The sequence below is a fragment of the Passer domesticus genome, chromosome 13 (genome assembly GCF_036417665.1).
Source record: "Passer domesticus isolate bPasDom1 chromosome 13, bPasDom1.hap1, whole genome shotgun sequence".
Lineage (NCBI taxonomy): Eukaryota > Metazoa > Chordata > Aves > Passeriformes > Passeridae > Passer > Passer domesticus.
Window position 1 is genome coordinate 18,696,378 of NC_087486.1, and position 21,081 is coordinate 18,717,458.

Below are 21,081 nucleotides of genomic sequence, written 5' to 3' on the forward strand. Positions count from 1 at the left end.
TAATAGCAAAGTAGGAAGAAATCACTTAAATAAGGCTTTATTTTCTGAACAGTTCCTAAATTTACATTTTGTGTGAAACTTCCAAATTTCACCTTTGTATCTTGATTCAATAACAAAAGGGGAGTTGGAGCTGGGGAGTGTCAGAGCTTCTCCTACAGGAAATTCCACCTTCTGAGCAGTTCCCATTAACACCCAGCCTGACCCAGCTGCAACCCTTGGGTCTGTGGGAAGGTCCAGGGCAGATCTGCTTCCCGAGCCCAGCAACAACCAGAGAACACAACTGGCAGATCAGCCTTTGTGAATCATCATGGCTCTGATGGAGCCTGTCCTCCGTGCAAGGAAAATGTACCTCAGCAACAGAAATAAGCCCTTAAATCAAATCAGACACAGCTTGAAATATTTATCTACTGTTCTGGGAAGAGGGATTGTAGTGGAACAAATCCTCACAGTTATTCTACTCCTAAGATGGAAAGAAGAAAAGAAAATCTGAACAAAGTTTTACCAAAAATGAGGGCGATGACACACGAATGTGAGGAAACTCCAGCCACTGAAGTATCATATGACACTGAACAGGCAGCCTCCCCACAGGCTGAGGAGCTAGAACCCACACGAGATACCTCCAAAAACAGAGGAAGCACTTGCTGGTGTAAGTCACAACACAAGTGCTTGTGAAACATGACAGCTCATGCAAAGCATCAGATCTGGGTGAGATCTGGGTGAGATTCAGCCACTCTCCTCTTCCAGAGCAGCACTCTTGGGACAGAGCTGCTCCATTTTTTCTGAAGATGCCCTGTGACTGCTGGAGCTCATCTGCCATCTGCCTGAGCCCTGTTTCAGATGCTGCAGCTCCTCACTGTGTGTTTGGTGATAACCTGGTGGGGCAGGAAGCAGAGGGTGGGTGACCATACAGGCTGTAGCACCATGGGGTGACAGTCATCTGCAGAAAGACAGAGGGGCATGAGCTGGCAGGATGAGATGTGATCCAAATGATTGGTTCCACACTTCTCTAAAGGAGCCATCCCAGAAATCCAGAAGCACCCAGGGGATTTTTTGCCCCAAAAGAGGCTTCAATCCTGTTCCAGGTGCAGTTTCTAAGATCGCCCATAAAATGACTTCACCTCTCCAAGGCAAACCAAGAGTTACAGTCCTAGGAGGCAAAGAACATGGCCTGTAAGACTATTTAAAGGATCAGCTTGGTTGATCTTGACCAAATGGCTCGAGTTCCCTCAGCCTTTGCTCCTACACCCACCAGCATTCTGTTGCACCTAAGCAGGCTACAGCCTTTGGATCCCATTCAAGAGGAATGTGTCCAGTCTGTGACCTGCTCTTCTCTCCACTTCCCTCCCGCCTTTACCCCTGGTCATCCACCTGGAGCCGAGTCCAGCTGCGAAATGACCACACTCCCAACACAAAGCAGGGGCAGTGAGTTTTCCCTCTCATGGGTGCCCATTCCCAGCCAGAGGGTTACGAACTGCAAGGTTAGATCATAAGTAAAACAGGGTGGGAACTTCCTAGCAGAGCGAGGAAGCCTCTCAGGGCAATCTCAGTGCAAATAAACAAATAGTGTATTTCAAACGTGACTGATGTGGAGCCCCAAATATTTGAGGCTGGGTACCCTGAAGCAGAGCCCTGAGGACCAGAGGCCCCTCTGAAATCCAGTGATTGGATCTCATGTAAAAGGAGAGCGCAAAGTGACAGAGCCAGGCTGTGGTTTTGCAGCTGCACTGGCCTGGGCGATGAAATCAGGCCCAGACAGGAAGCAGTTTTCCTCAACAGTAAGCTGCTATTTTTACCCATCTCAGTTCTCCAATCAAAGAGACATTTGGAGTTAGTGGACTCTGTTCTGCTGCCTGTCACAACAGCACCAATGTCTGGAGTGGGGTTGGGCAATGAGCACTGCTGGCTCCCCTCTCTATCAGTATCCCTCTGCTATCTCAACACACCCCTGATCTTTTCAACATGCCCCCCTGAAGACCTCAACTCCCCCCTGGTCATCAATGTTGCCTCCACAGGTCAGACCACTCAGGCCTGAAGCCCAGTGGCTGCATCTGCTCTGTGTGAGAGGACAAGTTGGATTTCCCATGGATCAAACAGCCCAGGACAAGCACAAGAGGCTGCAACAACCTCACCAGCCACTGACCCTGCTGCTGCACCACCCAACACACAGCGTTAGCCTCCAGGAATTACAGAGGAGGAGCTGCAGGGCATGGATGTGTCCAGTGCTTTCCTATCTCAGCTGCTATGTGAAGATCTCATGTTGCTACTTATACTAGGAGGCAAAGATTTCCTTCAGCTCCTGCATGTCCTGGCCCTGGTCACAGCCCTGGCTCCCACCTCAGGGCTGCAGCTGGGTTGGGCAGTGCAGGCAGCTCCATCTGCCACTTTGTGCAAGGTGACAGCTCTGTTTATTCCCCATTTCTCCTTCTCCCCACCCCACAGCAGCAATGTGGGCTGAGGGAGTGGCAGCACTTCCCAAATCCCAGAGCAATAGATCTCGAGTGAAGTCATGAATAACTGCTGCTTCACAGGAATGAGCTGGAAAATAGAGCTAGGAAGGGGGAACGAGCTGTTTATGCCAGAACCGCTGACATCCAGTAACACCAAGAAGCAATGAGGGGGAACGTTTCCGTCCCCTTCTCCAATGGTCAATTTTCTCCCAATTTCAGTACTTGTCTGTGGAAAACGTGAGCTCAGCTGAAAGAAAGTGGGTGAGACGGGCAGGGGTTTGCAGCTCTGGCAGAAAAGAGCCCCTGACCCCGAGTCCCATCGAGGGCTGAGGCAGCTCCCTGCAGATCTGTGCCATCCTCCTCCCCACCAGGAACCATTACAGGCATTCTTTCAGCTCTTTGCTTGATGTCTGTGCACATGCAGTGACCAGAACATCCCATTACACCACCCTAACACTGTCACTGTCCTTTTCAGCAGATGTTTAATAGCAGAAAATGCTCTATTTTCAGCTCTCTCCAATGCTCCAGGTCCCAGCTCTGTCTCCCTTCCTCACTGAGGACCCTGCTACACTGCACAGACAAATCGGGAAGCTGAAGACTAGACTTAATGAAAACATATAAATTAACATATGCCTCCTAGGGGGGTTGTTAAGCTCAGCTCATTAGTGGTTTAAAGCATATCCAATGCTCTAAGCTATTTGTTTGTTTGTATTTTTGCAGCTGTCCTTAGTTTTCTTAGGTCAAGTAGAGGTGTGAGGTCCAAAATAGCATCGGGATGGCTGAGCTTATGTTTCCAGCCCTGAAAAAACAATGAAGTGCTAATAAAAAAAAAAAAGCCTTGTGAGAAAGATTTCACTCCAAAGCTCTTTGCAAACAACACACACAACAGCATGGAAATGCAGGAGCCTCTGCTCCCCAGGGAGCTGCTGCTAGCTAGTTTGGGAGGAGAAGTGGAATCTCGGTGGCCTGGAGAGAAATTTTGGACACGGATACTAGAGTAAGAGAAGTCACTGGATCTTTGCTCTCTGAGCATTGCAGCTCAGCTGGGTGGCTGATGGGGTCAGAGAAGCCCGTCCATCCAACCCCGCTGGTCACTGCCACTGCAACCCAGCTCTGCCCACACCAGCACTCACAGCTCCATGAGAGCAGCCCCAGGCCCTGCAGTGCCTCTCTCGAGCAGAGGCACTTTAGCCCAGGCTCATTCTCTAGATACAAAGCAAGGTGGTGCATGTTCCCAAAACACAGGGACCATGCTTGGGATGCAGGGAGCAGCTCTTTCTCAGGGGAGCTGCTTTGCCTCCATACCTTGCCCTCAGAAACAAAGAGGTGCTTGAAGCAGACCTGTCCTGTTTTAAAGTGCTCCTCCCTTTTCCAGCTGAGCACAGCATTAGACATCTGGAAGTGCAAAGGGACACGTAAGGCTTAGAAGCCTCAAAAAATGCTACAGAAGAGCTGTCACCCCTCTCTGGAGTGCACTGAGCCCAGCAGCTCCTGCACATGCCTGTGCAGGCTCTGAAAGAGAGATCTGACTTTTCCTCCAGCTGGCAGTGTTGGAGCGGACCTGAATATTTGCATCCTGGAGTGGACAAATACTGAACTGTGGTTGAAGATTCCCATTTCTGCAGGGAGCTGAGACAGTTCTCCAACGGGCTTGATCTCATTTGGTGACAACACCACTTGTTGGAGATCTGCTGGATGAGCAGCAGCACTGAGGGGGTGCAGGCAGCACGAAGGTGATGTGAGGGCAGGGCAGCATGTTCATCTTTGGATGACATAAAATCAGACTGATGGTTCAGGCAAAGCCTGCAAACCAACCGGGAGCTTATGAGAGGACATCTTCACTTGTTTTGGCTAACTCCATCAGGGACATGCTATCACTTTTAAGCAAAGAAACTCCACTAAAAATAAATGACATCTCAGCTTGTGATGCCTCTCCATTCCTGGGTATAAACACTGCTGAGAGGTGATGGAAGAACAAACCATCAAGCAATACTCTGATGGAAACTTAATCCCTAAAAATTGCCCTGAGCACAGCAGGAATTACTGCTGAGTGTCCTACCTTTGAGAAGAGGTCAGGGAGAATCTTCCCACAAGATCCCTCTCTTTCTATAGCAGTCATTAACTGCATCCCTCTTCGCCATCAAGAGAAAAAACCCACATCTTTAGAGCCTCAGAGGTAAAAGCAGAGGCTTTATCACAGTGCCCAGTGATGGGGTGACTTTTTGAGCAACACTGAGGCACTTGGACCGTCCCTTCCATTTAACAGAAGCCTCTTAACAAGCAAAACCCTTCCCTCTCCTGGCACTCCCGTTCCTACTTCCACCTCACAAATTTAATCTTGAAAGTCACTAACAGTTGTCTCAGCCCAGGCAAAACTATGACTCTGTGAAAGCCACCAGAATTCCCTTTTTTTGGGTGGAGCCAGAATCCCACCAGCCAGATTTCAGATGGGAAAGAAGTTCACTCTCAAGTAGGAGATGCTGTTTGGCTACAGGAGGAGTTAAGGAGACCACAGGCAAAGCTGCACAGCCAGGCAAGGGCTGAGCCCCATTCCTCCAGGCAGGACAGGAGCTGGGGCAGCCTTATCTCACACTGCTCAAACTCAAGCTCATTTCAGGAAAGTGTTGTTGTTTTGATCCTTCTTGGAGGGAATGAGCTCAGATGAAACTGAAGCAGGTGCTAATTAACACCAGGACTATTCTTCAAACTGGGCTTTTAATTACTGTAAATATATGTAAAGGAAAGTTGCAAAGAAAAATAGTAATTTCTTGTGCTACCTGCCATTTTCACTTGATTACCATCACACTTTTCTGTAGAGCAAAAACATCAGTCCTTCATAACAAACTCCTCTCTTGGGGGCTAGTGTGAATTGAGAGCTGTGAGGCCCTGCCATGGGTTCCAAAACCAGCAGCATAATGTCTGTAACAGACATGCTACCTAATTAAATTGTTAGGGAACAGGCTTTTATATCTTTAACACCTAATTTACTATTGTTTCTTTGAAAGTGTTTGGCTTCCCTGTGGTTTTTTGGGCCTCCCTTCTCAGTTTTACGATAGCTTTTAAGTTTTTTTGTGTGTTTCTACTAAATAACCATTTTGGAAGTTTTGTTAGGGTCCCGGCTCTAGTTGGACTGAGGGAAACAGGGGCCTGTTTTACTGTTGTTCATGCTGGGTGAGTTACCACTACCGTGCTAATTATGTAATTGCCCTATTTTAATAGTTATTGCACACTATTTTATTGCTAACAAATTTGATTTCCTCTTTCTTTGCTCACTGATCGAACAGTAAAGGCACAGGGACACACACAAACATTATACAACTCCATAAACCTCAGCACCAGAGCTGGCAGGGCTCTAACCATAAACAAGCAGCAGGTTTAGCCAAATCTTCTCCACACTAATGATGATATAATTCTTGCTTATTGGGAAGACACAAAATTGAATTAATTTCTCAAGAACCAAGTGCTCCACAGCTGTTGCTCAGGGAGTGTATAATGTGCTCACCACAAAAATCAGGGGCTATACCTGAGATGTTTGGACTGTGCTGTACCGAAAATGAGTAATGAACATGTTAATCAGCTACTTCCTCCTTTGTATTTGTGGGGAAAAAAAAAAAAAAAAAAAGAAATACTTGGCCCCAGAGAGGTGGGGAAACATATGTTCCAAAATATTCCTGAATTCTGCACAGTCATTTGGAGACCATGGCTGACAGGACAAGTTAGGATACTCAGGGATATCCCATACCCAACCTCTATCCCATAGAAAATTCAATCATAATAGCAAAAGCTTATTTTTCTCCTCTCCTTGTTTTTGCCCACAGCTAGCCCCAGGTCTCATCACCAGTTTATCTGAAGGAGAACCAGTCCTCAGGCAAGTAAAACATACATTAAATTCAGCTGAACTTTCAGCAATAAATCATTGTGCCTGCTCCTTTCCAGTGACACTGATGGGCCCCAGTGCCCTCCTCTGCACCAGGAAGATCCCTGCAAACAGCAAGCTCTGACACTTCACATTCCTCCTTAAATCCATCCGTTGCCAGCATATCTACCAAAAAATTGACAGCAAGAAACATTGCATTAGGCTGCTGGTGTGCTAAGACCACTGTCTATCATAGTGAGCAATATTGGCTCGGCTCTCACTGCGCTCGCTCTCTGTCTGCACCCATCTGCTGCCTTTCCTCTCCTGCTCGTCACTGGGTCAAGGACAAAAGCTTTGGGATGCTGGGAGGCTACCAGTGAATGCAGAGAGGCACACACATACATGTATGTATAATGGGTGTGTGGCTGTGTGTGCCTGCATGTGTGTGTTTATGGGTGCACAGGCATATGTATGTCTATATTTCTATATCTATCTATATTGTGCATCAAAAGCAGCGTGGGCAGCAGGGCAGGGGGGATCCTGCCCCTGTGCCCCTGTGCTCAGGTGGGACCCCACCTGCAGAGCTGCCCCAGCCCTGGCCCAGCACAGGGAGGAGCTGGAGCCAGGCCAGAGGAGGCTCCAGGATGAGCAGAGGGATGGAGCAGCTCTGCTGGCAGGAAAGGCTGGCACACCTGGGAATGTTCACCTGGAGAGGAGAAGCTTTGGGGTGACCTCAGTGTGGCCTTTCAGGGCCTGAAGGAGCCCCAGGAAACATGGAGAGAGACAATTGACAAGGGCTGGAGGGAGAGGACACAGGGAATGGCTCCCAGTGCCAGAGGGCAGGGATGGATGGGATATTGGGAATTAGGAATTGTTCCCTGGGAGGGTGGGCAGGCCCTGGCACAGGATGCCCAGAGCAGCTGTGGCTGCCCCTGGATCCCTGGTAGTGCCCAAGGCCAGGCTGGACACTGGGGCTTGGAGCAGCCTGGGACAGTGGGAGGTGTCCCTGCCATGGCAAGGGATTGGAATGAGGTGATTTTTAAGGTTCTTTCTAACTCAAATAATTTTGTGATTCTCTGATTCCAGGACTCTGGACTATTCCAGAATACCATCATGACAACACTGACTGAGATCCACCTACAACCTCTGCCTTTCAGACCCCTTGTTCATTTCCTGACCAGGCTTTTAGGGTATCCTTCAGAAGGGTCCAAACCTGATCACCTGGTCACAGGCTGTGCTCCTCAGAGTTGTATGGATGTCAGGTCACTGAGGGGAGATACCATGCACAAGCTCCATTGCATCACCTTCTGCCTCCCACCCTGAAGGAGTTAAGCAGAACTTACAGCATTTTAAACTTATATTACTCACTTGTATTGAATTATTCCTGGATCAGATATTAAATGGAGATTTTCCATATAATATCTGTCACAGATGGAAAAAACCCCATCATCTATGGATGAGTGTAATCCATTCATTGGTTTACGGATACAGTCCTCCCTAGGGATTGTCAGAAATAAACACGATGTCCCTGTTTGCTGGATTTTTGCATTTGGATTGCTGAGCTAGCTGAAAAAATGTGTGAAATTGCATGAAAGCCGACAGCTCCCTATTGACTCGGCATATGAACAAGCTCCCATGTGTTATTTATTCCAGAAAGCCCATGGACTGTGGCATGTACATGAAATGCAAGCCCACTCTGAAATTTGAGGGGATAATAATCAATAATGCTTTGTTTGGAACGCAGCTTTCATCTGCAGAGCCCGGAGCAGTGGCAGGGAGCTGGGGGAGAAGGGAGGGGCGGACACACAGACCCTCACTCAAAAGACACAACTGGAACCTGTCTCTCCACCCTGCAAACCCCAGGGACAAGCTGCCTGCTGACAAGGCACCTTTGGCATCTCAGACATGCTAAATCTGTGGATTTTTGTTTGTTTGCTTGTATTTTAACAAAACAGTCTCTGCCAGAGCAGCTTTCCAGTTACCTTCAAAGATCAACTGCAGTGGTTAAAAAACTACTTGTTCATTTGGGAATTCCTGGGAGGAATTAGGGATATCAGTGTACCCAAAGCAAGGGTACGACAGGATGGGAAAACCAAAGCCTGTTTCCAGCCCTTGCTTTGATTACTGAACACAGAATTTGCTGCAGCGTCCTCTTGCCAGGCTGGTGCCACCACATCCCCGTGGGTCACCCCGGACGGCTTCACCCCGCTCCCTTGGCAGCGCTGCCTCGTGCTGAGTGGTGTGGCACAGCTCCAGGACAGCATCACCCTCACCACACAGCTACCACTCGCTCGGGGATAATTAGTATTTCCCCCATCTGCTAGATGAGCCTGGGGAGGGGAGGCAGGGGAGCGCTGCCAGGGTGTGCTTAACTCTTCCATCCTCAGGCGTTTCGCTGCCGCTCCCACTCCCAGGCTCATGGCAAACCCAGCTGGAGCCTCAGCAGTTCTGGGAAAGGTGGCTGGATCCTGTCTCCCACCTGAGCCTCTGAGGGGCTGTGGGAAGGGGAAGGGTCTGTCCTGCTCCCATGGGAGCCACCACCAAATCCCTGCCATTCTCGCTGTGCAGCAAAGCACCTGCTGCTGTGCCCAGCACAGGCAGCCTCCAGGTGAGCAGGTTTGGGTTCCTCAGCTGCAAACCCATGCCCAGCTGGCCCTTTCTGCCCTTCCCCAGCCAAGGCAGGGGCCCATATGCCCGGGACAGTGTGGGCATCCCTTGGAACAGGGCCCTCGCATCCAGGAGACAAAGGAGGATATTAACAACTGCAGCCCAAAAGGCAGATGCAGGATTAGTGCTGCTCCCAGCAGCAGGCTCCTTTCCTGCATTAAAGTCAACACATCACCTGACACTTCCCACCTTCCCTGGGGTGGCCAGAGAGCTCCCTTTCTAAGGTTAATGCCTCCTCCTCCCCCAACACCCTGAAAGAAACAGGATATTTCCTAGCTAATTTGTATGTGCCTAATTTTCATATCAACAAAGCAAAGTCACGATTTGAGGCTTTTTCGGCTTTGCTTTCTTTCTCACCATATTCCTGCTCTTACAGAGGCTGTTTCCATTCCTCCACTCCTTTCCCAGATTTCAGTATCCACAGGTTTCTGGGTTAACAACAGAATAACACAGGCTGGAACCTGTTCAGGTGGCTTTCTTATTAATTATTTTTATTTTCTTGCTTGGAAAACCTTTTCCCCTCTCTTTCACCCTCCTCGCCAGGGAGTTCAAAGGGACATGTTCGCAAACAGGGGCAGGGCAGCTCTCCACACCCACACTTGCCACCTTGAGGGAGGGAGTGGCACAAAAACTCACTGGTGAACATTTGTGCAAATATTCATTTGGCATCTGCTAATGTCAAGTCTGGCTGGATTGGGGCTCGAAGCTGCAGAAAAGCATAAATGAGTCAGGCAGACAGCAAAAGCCGAGCTCTTCGTTATGCAAACAGGAGTCTCTCACAGCAGCTCTTGTGCACAGGGAAGGGGCTCATGCTCCTTGTAATTTCTGTTGTGCTTTGTCCTGCCCTTCAGTTACCATGACTTTTCTCAAAGCCCCTGGTGTGCTAAATGCTGGACAAACCTCTAGCCCCAAAAAGCACAGCCTCAATAAGCCTCAAAAAACATGGAGAGTTTGGCAGCCACAGGCAGCAGCAGCAGCAGAGCAGCAGAGACGGGGGCTGCTCTCGCTCCTGCCGCCATGGCTGTTCTGCTTTATGGCTGTTACTGCCACAAAACCCCGGCAGGACTGAGTTCCTGGGACGTACATGGAGCTCCACAAGCCTTTGGTCCTGCCAGCTCCCTGGCTATGGCAAACGCAGCAGAGCAGGTAGCAAGGAAGGGAGGGCTCCCTGCCAGCATAAGCAAAATGCTCAAACAAGTGCAAGTAATCCACTTGCCCAATGTTAAGGGGGCAGCCACAGCCGGGGCGTGTGGCTTGTTAGTAAAGCGCCCACATGCAAAAACAGACCCAGACCTAAAGGTTGGAGTCAGTTCTCCTTCACTTGTGTGGTGACAAACCTTCCCTGAAATTAGCAGGACCTCGTGGGGCACAGTAGAGCTCCCACAGACATGGGAGAGGTTTCACTGCAGGAACTTCATCTGTCCCTTGTAAATTCAGCAGCACCAATGCAGTGGCTCATGGACGACACAATCTATAATTTAGAAGTAAATTAAACAAGGAACAGGATTGCTTCCTGGAAATGATGCCTCCAGCACCAAGCACATGGATCCTGGGAAGGAGGTCACAGCACACTTTGCTCTGGGGCCTCGGATACAAACTGGTCACAAACATTTAGATGGCAAGAGCTGGACTGGCCATGTCAACACAGCCCTGATTCACTGAGCACCTGACCTCCTCCCTGGTCCCCTGCCTCAGTACTGCCTTGCCATGGGTGACACAGGGCTGGGGCCAGGAGGAGAAGGCCTGGCACTGCACTGTTAACCATGGAAAAACTCAGCACTGCCATTTCAAATCTTATGAACCAAATAATCAGTGTAAGAGCTGGCTGGAAATCTCCACACATTTACAGGTAAGCAAAAATTTTGCATTGAAGGAAGCCTGGTTTTTTGTCAAAAGCAGAAAACCTGGGACCTGAAATGCATTCTTTTCACATTTCAATATTTTTAGATTTTGTTTCTAGGCTGGAAAAAGACAAAGAATTTTCCAAGAAAAGAAAAAAAGCTTTAAAAATGCAAAACTTAATCCTTTTCCTTTAGCTGTACTTTCCAAGGCACAAAGGACAAAATTTCCAGTCATGTTTCACCAGACCCCTAGCTGATTCCTGATTTAATGTTTAGTCCTTGTTCAATGATTCCAGTCCAACCCCAGGTTCAGCATGGCCTTGGTGAAGGTGTCCCCTGAGGCGGTGCCAGGACCAGGCACAAGTGAGGGTGTCCCTATGTGTCCAGGGCAGGTGGTCACTGGTGCACAGTGGGGTGGGAGCTTCTCCAGGGCCCCAGCTGCACCCACCATCCTTGCCTGGGTCACATCATGGTCAGAGCAGAAAAGGACACTGACTCTCCCAGCAGTTCTCACCAAGTCTGGCTCCCTCCCTGTTCCTTTAAACAGCTTCCCACTGCCAGAGGGCAGGGTTAGATTGGATAGCAGGAGGAAATTGTTCCCTGGGAGGGTGGGCAGGCCCTGGCCCAGGGTGCCCAGAGCAGCTGTGGCTGCCCCTGGATCCCTGGCAGTGTCCAAGGCTAGGCTGGACATTGGGGCTTGGAGCAGGCTGGGACAGTGGGATGTGTCCCTGCCATGTCAGAGGGGTGGGACTGGATGAGTTGTAATAACTGAACCAGTCTGTGATTCTGTGACACATCCCACTCAGAGGAGCCCTGGGAGAAAACCTGAGCTCCTCCAGGGTGGTACAGTGTAGGTGTAGGTGTTGGGTGTGGGTGAGCAAAGACTTGTTCTTTAATAACGCAAACAGCTGATGAGTCCATGGAGAAGGACAGGCAGGTGAGTCAGGTCTCCTGCTTTCGCCATTGTACCCACAGCCTGAGCAATGATGTCTGGATCCCCAGCAGCATCCCTCCTCACTCTCAGAACAGCAGGGTCTTGGGTTCCTGGGTTTGACTGAAAACACTGGGGAGATGAATCTGAATTCCTTTTCATCAGCCTAAAGACTTCCTTATTATTTATGACTGGGAAAGATTCCCATTAGAAATGTGTAGCTGGTTATAATTTAAATATTTCTTTTGACTCGGGAAATTTCCAGGAAGGTCTAACAGTAAATACAATAACGTGCCCACAAGTTACAAGGCAGATATCCTGTTTGTTTAATTCATTTGCCCAGAAAAATAATGAATACAAAACTGTTTTAGGGAACAAACAAAAACCATCATCAATGTTATTGGTACCTGCACTGGTGCATTTTTACTGCAAATATAAAGGTTTTTCCAGCTGGCAAGTGAGTCAGCTTAACTTTTTTCTTTTAAACTAATGACCATTTAATGTCAGATAAAAGGTTTAATGGAAAGGATTAAGTACCACTTTCAACAGAGATGGAGGGAGATAATTGACTCAATTTACCCCTGACATCCATGCAGGGCACTGAATGCATGTGTTTGAGATACAGCAGAGCAAGGGACCCCACCGGAGGGAGGCCCTGCACTCTTCCCGAGCAGGTGGGTGCTCACATTGTCCCCTCCATTGTCCCAGCACATCCAGCACCCTAGTGGGTGTCCCTGCACCCTCCAGGAAGATGCATTTCCTGCTCAGGAACTAGCTACACTTTTCAAACAGCAGAGAAGATGCTTGGCAGATGTGAAGCTGAGACTGCACCCCCAAAAGGAGATAACGGAACAAAATGCTCCAGATATTTGCCAGCAGACAGAGGCACAGCCCTCCCCTGATTCTCTAACCTCCAGCCACAGTCACATTTTCACCTGCACCCACCACCACTTCTCTGGATACCACATGATTTTTAATCTTCCATCCTGTGCACTCCTTTGATCCATTTTATTTGCCATTTTGAAGGACTTGGGGCAATTTCTCCTGGAGCAATGATTTTCTGACCTCTTTGAGCAGGACAAACCCAACCAGCAGGGCTGCTTCAGGTGTCATTGCTCCCCGCTGCTCACAGACAAACCCACCCTGGAGCTTGCTGTCTGTGTCCCAGGTGCAGTGTGGCCCTTTTCCTTGTGGCTGTGAGACAGCCAGGAGAGGCTTTGATTGCTGCTCTGGTATAGGAACCTCTTGGCTCGGGTGGAAAGGTGTTTAATGAAGCACAACCGTAAGGCATTCACTCCATCACTGCTCCCTTGCTACACAGAAGTCACCTATAAATTTACATGTCATGAATTCCACCCAAGGGCAGGGTTTTGGTTTATTTGCCAAGTCAGTCACTTCCTGAAGGTGATTCCTACCTCCTGAGGCAGCTGGGAGCTGCCTGTGGGATCTGGCACGCTCCCTGCACTTGGAAAGTGATGCCCTGAGAGGAAGAAGGGCTTTGCTGGCTTGTGGCTCAGCTGCTGACAGGTGGTCCCAGCACCTGAGTGAAGCCACCCCATGTTTGGAGGAGCCACCTAGAAAGAGTGAGGGTCTGCCCTCACTGTGTTGTCTCACAAGCAGGCCGTGGTCTCAGTTCACACCTTGCACAGGTACGAAGCAAACCTCCAGCCCTGAATCATTTGGCTGCTGCAGCAGATCAGAGATTAGGGCACCTCAGGCCGCGTTCAGACCACCCACAGCAGCGTCTGGCGGCAGCATGTACAGCCGGGCCGGGCCCACAGCTGGGCCCACAGCTGGGCCCATAGCCGGGCTCACAGCTGGACCCACAGCCAGGCCCACAGCCAGGCCAGGCCCATAGCTGGGCCCACAGCCAGGCCAGGCCCATAGCCGGGCTCACAGTTGGGCCCATAGCAGGGCTCACAGCCATGCTGGGCCCACAGGTGGGCTCACATCTGGGCTCGCAGTCACGCTGGGCCCGTAGCTGTGCTGTCCAGCCCAGCCCCTGCTGCTCCTGGAGAAGACACCAGCCACAGCAGGGCCCAGAGCTCTGGAGCCAGACTCACTCCTGCCCAGCAGCTGTTTGTGGTGCTTCCCTAGCAAACCATGCCATGCAGCCATTTAGATCCCCAGAGCAAAGGGCCTGTCGCATGCATGGATCTCCTCCTGAAACCTCGGGAGAAATCTTGCTGTAAGGTGCCTAATGGACAGGACTTGAGCACCTAAATCCCCCAGGCCACAAAAGATCTCAGCCCAAATGTGTGTGAGGAGCTTGTAGGATCAGGATGTGAAACACAGAGGGCAGGGGTTGCCATATTCAAGAACAGATGAGTAATCCCAACTTCTCCACCTCCAGAATGGGACCACTTGTGCTCAGTTGTCTGGCTGGCTGATGTGAAAGGCAGCGAGGGCTGGGCAAGGTCTGGGTCACCCTGTGGAGGGGTAGCTCAGTTCCCCTCTCCAAGTCCATGCAACACACAGCCATACATCCGTGCCACAACCCACACTGGCGCTGTCTCAGTGGTGAGCAAATGGGATGGTCCCACTGTGTCACAGGAAGGACCTTGGAATCTAAAAAGCACTGAAAGAAAAGGCAAGGTAGGGTTTGCAACTACGGTTGCCACATGGGAAAAGGTCTCAAAGGTCTTATTGGAAAGAGGTGCCTGTGGAGCTTCTTGTGGGGATGGAAAGGTAGAGTGAGGATGGACCATAAAAATGTACTGCAAGGCCATCATGAAGTGTCTTTGCTGCTCCTTCAGCCAGCACAGGAATGTGAGAACAGCAGGCCTATGTGGCACAGGACAGGGCAAGGACTCAGAGCACATGTGGAGTTATTTCATTCTTTCTTCAGAGCTATTTAATGTGGATAAAACAAGGTTGAACCCCAGTGGTTTTCACTGGGTGGGATGGGTGAAGCACCAGTCTGCACAGGGTTTTGCTGCCTAACACCCTGCCCCTCTGAAGCTGCTCTCCAGGCTCCCACTGTCTGAGCCCAAAGCTAATTTCCATGCTACATGTTAATTTTCCCCAAGTCAAGAACCCCTCTCTTTCAGCAGTTTTGACATTTGCTGCCTTTCATTGAATTTCTCTGTGCTGGGAGAGCAGGTGAGTGGGAGATCCCAATTTACTTTCTCTGCAGTCTAGACTATTCATTACTTTTCTGTCTCTAAATGAAGCAGGCACAGTCCTTTCAATACCTACATAAAGCACTCCCTCACCAGGCCTCTAAGTATTTTCATTGTCAGCCTCTGAACACTTATTATTTCCACTATATCCCCTTTTGAGATCAGATATCCAGAGAGAAGCTTGGTGCATTAGCAAGGGTCTCCTCCGGATCTATTCTGTGAGCAGACAGGAATTAGGGAATATTTTACATCCCTCTCTTTAACCATCCTCATATTTTGTTTTACTCTCACAACAGCAAAGAGGAAAAAAGACCCCAGAGTGGCTGTTATTGCACTCATTTTGTGAGTGTAAATGACTACAATTAACGTGGAACCTGACAGAGTGCAGGCACAGCTCGAATTATTCCTCGCCATGCCTTGTCTTGCAGTTATCAGGGGTGAATTTTATCTGCCATTGTGCTGCCCATTCACCTAGCTTTGTGTGGTCTGACAATATCTCAACCCAAGGTGGTATATGGTTGCAGGCACTGCCGCTCTCGTTATTTACAATGGCTAATTAAGATCCTGCTACAACCTTCATCCCACCCTTAGTTCTTATGAAGCAGCCAACAAAAGGTTTTGATTTCCTTTTTGGCTGGAAGACCTTTTGGCTTCTGCAAAAAGGGGATTAAGAATGAAAGCACATAAAGGTATGTGCACAATCACAAAGTCATAACAGCTCTCCCAGTGCAGTCTCCCAGGAATGAAACGCAGCATTAGCAAGAAGGGCTAATTGGGACCGGTTTAAAGAGTGCACATTGTGTAGCTCAGTCCAGTAACACTTTTGATCAGGCAGACAACACAGCCACAAATTGCTTTCTTACCCCTCCAAAATATCTGACCCTGCAGGAAACGGTGTTTTACCTTTCCCAAGGAATCCAGACAGGCAGGCAGGCAGACGGATGGTGCACATGAGCTGTGGGATCACCCAGCTGCTCTGCAGGGCACAGCCTGCACAAGCCCAGCTCTCTGCCAGCTCTGGGCAGATGCAGCGTCCCTATCCCTCGCCCTCAGCGTCCCAGACAGTGGCGCTGGCTCTGAAGGAGACTGCCACTGTCACTGTCATGGCGACTTTAAGATCAGATGGAGTCACACACAGGCAATTCACCCAGATTTTCTCTCCAGGAAGTGCTTTAGGCACTGCCATCAGCTATGGGTTTCCAAGCAATTGTTTTCCATCACCTCTTTGCCTTCCAGAGGAGTTGGGTCTCAGATCCCTGGTTTCAGGTTGCTTCTAGAGAGCCTCCCCATTACATACCTTGCTCCAGAGCCTCCCCATTGCATACCTTTCTCTGGAGCCTTCTCACTGCCCACCTTGCCCCATGGGGATCAGCCCTCCCCACTGCACTGTCCTGCCATGGGCAGGCACCCCATGCAGGCTCTCCTGCGCTGCTATGGTCCCCAGAGCCTGTCCCCAGCCCAAAGGCCTCCTCTCTCTGTCCCTGCAAGAGACAGCTTGCAAGTCAAGCCCAGGAATCTGGTTTGTTAGCTCCTGGCAATGCCACCCCCTCAAATATCATGGCATGCAGGCATCTATGAAAACCAGAGGCCTGGGACATGTGTTTTTGTTTGTTTGCATGTGCCAACATTTCCAAAGGCTCAGAAATGTGTGCCTGTGAAAGATGCATGTGTGTTATTCATTTAGGATTATTTTCAGTCCTTATAATAGGAGGCTCATTTTATCCTTTTAAAACCTCTTGAGCAGAGACGATCACAGCCCAAAAGCCTGCCATGGCTGTGAACAACATCTAAGCTCCATATAACTGTCTCTCCTTGGAAAATGGTCCCACCAAGGAGTGGGAAGATTTTCACTTTGTGCTCGTGTCAGATACACACATAAAGAGGCAGCTCATTTCTCTAGACTCCTTTGTAAACCCCAGCCAAGATTTTTACATTCTGATTCATGCAAATCCGATCATCTGATCAAAGTAACATGCTACCTCCCAGGAACTCAGGCCCTGCTGGCTGGGCCATGGCCCATCCCTTGCACACCAATGCCTTCCCTCTGGCTCCTGACCGCTCCCTCCGGCCTCACACACAAATCCCTCTGGCCGGCAGCAGCTCCAGGACTGTGCCGTGGTCTCCTCCCCACTGGCCATGGTCACATCCCAGCTGGCCATGGTGGGCTCTGCTCCCGTCCAACTCCAAACCAGCCACCACAGGGGCTGCTGACTCTGCACAGCCTCACAACACACTGGGACAGCCTTTCCCTGCACCCTCGCTGCTCCACCCATGCAAGAGTTTCTGGTGGCACCTCTCCTGGGTAGTCAGAGGGGTGTACCCCAAAATGGGCACATGTGTATGAATCCCCAAGCTGCAAAGTTTTGGGGTGAAATTTCTCAATTATAAATTTCTCCAATGATTGCCATAGCTCATTGCATTCACTCGGGACAAAAGCAGGTTCAGAATTTCCTCTTCAGCAGAGAAAAAACTGGCCCTTCCAAGACTGGGATTGCACAAGCCACTGAAAATACATTCCAAAGGAGGAAGAAGACCTCAGCTGGGAAGGGGAACATCAGCATCACCTGCAGTGCTTCCCCCAGCTGGGCCACACTGTCCTGCATCCAGGACATCCCTCAAAACATACCGCGAACCTCAGGATGCCTGCGCTGCTTAACGCAGGAGGAAACTCCCATCAGAGGCTTTGGTGCGGTTACATCTTCTGTTATTCCTGGCCACTGCGGTTGTTTTTTTCAAAACAAAGGCAGTGTTTTCTATCCTTTAGGTCTGAGCAGACCAATTCATCTCTCTTTAGATGGGTTTGATGTGGCTTGGGAAACTCAACCAGTTGTTTTCCAAACGCAGCATAACTCAGTTATGCTTCCTGTGGCTCAGCCATGGGTCCTCCAGCCTGGCAGCCACTGGGATGTGCAGACAGTTACCCTTTAGTCTGCTCCAAGGCTGGGAATCAGCCCTTGCCCAGGCAGGTGTCAGCCACCTTCACGCTGCACTGGTTGGACTAAACTTTCCATAATTTTCTGAGTAGAAACGAGTCCCACCCACAACAAACAGACAGGGACTGGTGACTACCAGCCCAGAGCTCACAGCTTGGCTTGTCTGTGTCAGTAACCACTAAATTCACATGTTTTGATGGCCACGGAGCCCCCAGTATGTGTCAGACCTTGCTGAGAGATGGGGACCCTGGAGGATGCTCACACTGTAGATCTCCTTGGGTTGGCACCTTAACATAGGCACTTAAAATGCCACTGGAGAAAGAAAACAGCGTTCTGAGCTTTGGTCCCATCAGCCAGGACTCAGCCTCTTATAAAAAGAGGGGCAGAAGGAGAGCAGCAGGAATGGGTGGGACAGGGAGAAGGTCTGGACTCTGCACCCATCTGTGGGCTCCAGAAAAGGTTCCATCCAGGGCCTCAGTGAGTGGAGAGAGGCAACATTTGCTAAAGCAACAGAAAACTGTCAAAGGATTGAAGGTTCAGTGGGGGGCTCAAGTCAGTTTCAACAGATAGGCAGGGGAGAATATTTTACTCATCACATAATTGTTTTTTACCTTCAAAACTTCTATTTCTCTTTTTTTCCCCTATAAAATCACATGTATTTAGAAAAATTAAATAAATCCTTAATAAGAGTGAATTAGATGTCTCTGGTAAACCCAAATCACTCAGAACTTTGTCTCACTTAAAAAGAAAAAAAGGAAAAATTTCAGTTTGACCTGGTTTTTCCTCCCTAATTTTTCAGCTCACGCTGTTGGAAATAACAGTCTACACAGGTTACATCATTTGTGAGGAATCTCCTCTCATCTGTCTCCAAATGAATAACAACAAACATTTAAAAAATAATTGAAGTTTTATATATATCCCTTGGCCATTCAGGTGGTATGGCTGGCACGAGACATAGGCACTTTAAACAGCTGTTGTGAATCTTAAGTATAAACTTCCACCCTTTTGCACAGCACCAGGAAATTCTGCATAGGAATATACCTGCTCTACCTCACAGCAGACACAACCCACAGTGTTTAATACCTTGAGAGCGGACAGAAGAGAAAAGCTGTTTTCCCGGGGGACACCCCTGCTTTGTGTGACCCTTTTCCCTCTGTTGGATGAGCATGACTGAGCAGGGCTTGGGGGAATGTACAGACCCACACACACAGAGAGCTCCTCTTCCTCCTGCATCAGCAGATACTTGTGTTGTAGAGTAATCCAGTGGCCTAAAAAAGCCCAACCACCACCACACACACACACATACATTTTCACCTCTTCCAACCTTATTTCTCAAAGGTAGGCATGGTAACACAGCATGCTCTGGGAGCCAAAGTAACCCATGTTTTTGCTACCCAACCTGCCCCACTAGAGCTGACTCCAACTGCTCAGTCAGATCTTCCTTGGGGGACAAATTCTTCTAAACAACACAAAGACCATTTTCTCCAGCTGAAGTTCTAAAATCATGGCTGAACTCCCATTCCACTGCTTTTGTGAAAGTAGAGAGACACCAAATTGAGCAATTGTGTATCAGGGAAAGCTGATGCACATCACCAGGCACATGGTGCAGAACACCACCCCTATGGCTACATGTGTGCCTGTCAAGCCTTGCTCCCAGAGCTGGTCTAGGCTGGTGGTTTGCCCAAGCCAGACCTAACTTCCACCTTGCCATGTTTCCATGACCAGGTGAATAAGCTGCTGCAAAGACTGAGGCAGTGCAGCAGGCAGGGGTGGGCTGAGCTCAGGCCTCACAGTGCTTTTAGAGTCCTCCCCAAGCTCTGCCCCACTCCAACATCCACTCACAGACACACAGGGCTCACAGGCATGAGGGCATCCAGCCTGTTTAGACTGTGGCCTTAACTCCAGAAGCCAGGGACAGAGAAATTGGGTCTTATTGTCACTTACCTATGAGGGCAGCACCCCTTCCCAAAACTTCATTATTTTTGACCTGACTGCTTCCTTCTCCCCTTGTCCCACCTCTTGACACTGATTGGAGGATGGATCAGCCATGCTCCCAGAAGCTGTTATAATTACAGCTGCAGAGATATCACCCGTGCTGATGTGTAAGAGATGCAGCTGAAGGGATCAGTTCCCATCACAGGCAGGCTACACCTGGGCAGGTGCAGAAGGGCAGGGCTAAATTTGCAAACGTGCTCCTGGAAGAAGCTGCCCCACTGCTTCACGTCTGTGAAAAGTTCATCCAAACTGTCCGAGTGACCCAGCACCAGGGGGTGATCCGGAGCTAGACTGCAAGGACAGCACAGGGAAACAAACACGCATTTCCCATGCCTGTGCCCCCAAGAGATTGTGGCCAAAAGCCAGCTGCTGGCCGAGGGGGGCAGATCAGGCTCTGTTGGACATTCCAGGTCAGAGCCTGCCATGGCACTTGCATTTGCATCAGCAAGGCAGAACACAGAACAACTCTGCTGCTAAGCAGGAAAGACCACACCAACTTTGGGGCTCCAGCTGCAGGGAATGTGAACTCAGTTACCCACTGACAGCTGTGGCACAGGGTAGGAAGACCAAGGCAGCTTTGCAGGCAGCTGGAAGGCACCTTGCACTCTTTGTCCTCTTGGCCAGTGGTAAGCCACAGGCAGGGCACACCACACCATGGTGGGTTGTGGGGTGAAGGGTTTGCCCTGCCTGGACCAGGCACTGGGCCTAGCTGAGCTGTGACCACTGACCCTTCACCCTCAGAGGGACAGCACGGGAGATCCACCACCCAGAAGGTCTCATCAAACAGCTCTGGTTTGTGCAACATGATCAAAAAACTTCATTGGACCCATAAAGTTTCCCTCCTGGGCTCAGTGGCTCCTGTACTTGACAAAGCCAGCCCGGCGTTATCAACCCATGCCTCTCTCTGATCTCGGCTATCAAAGCAGGGTGACTTATCCAGCAGTGTTTCTGAGGCAGTGTCTCCAATATCCTTTTATTAATGCCAGTTAAGCAGAGTACTGGTTAAAGTGTGCCCGCTCAGAGCTCCATGCACATTAATGCCATTACAGAGAGTTACATCCCTTACTCTTGATGAGAATCCCAGAATAGCAATTAACAATCTTCAATTATAAAGTAAATCAAATGCAAAGCCTCCATGGGAAATCTCAGATCATATTCAGGGTGACTGAAGATTTTCTGAAAGGACAAAAGGAGGTTAAACACCACAGACAAGCTACTTCTCTGCTCTGGATGTCAGAGAGGGGCCTGTCCAGCAGGGCTGCTGACAACCACCTCTAACCAGCTCCTGG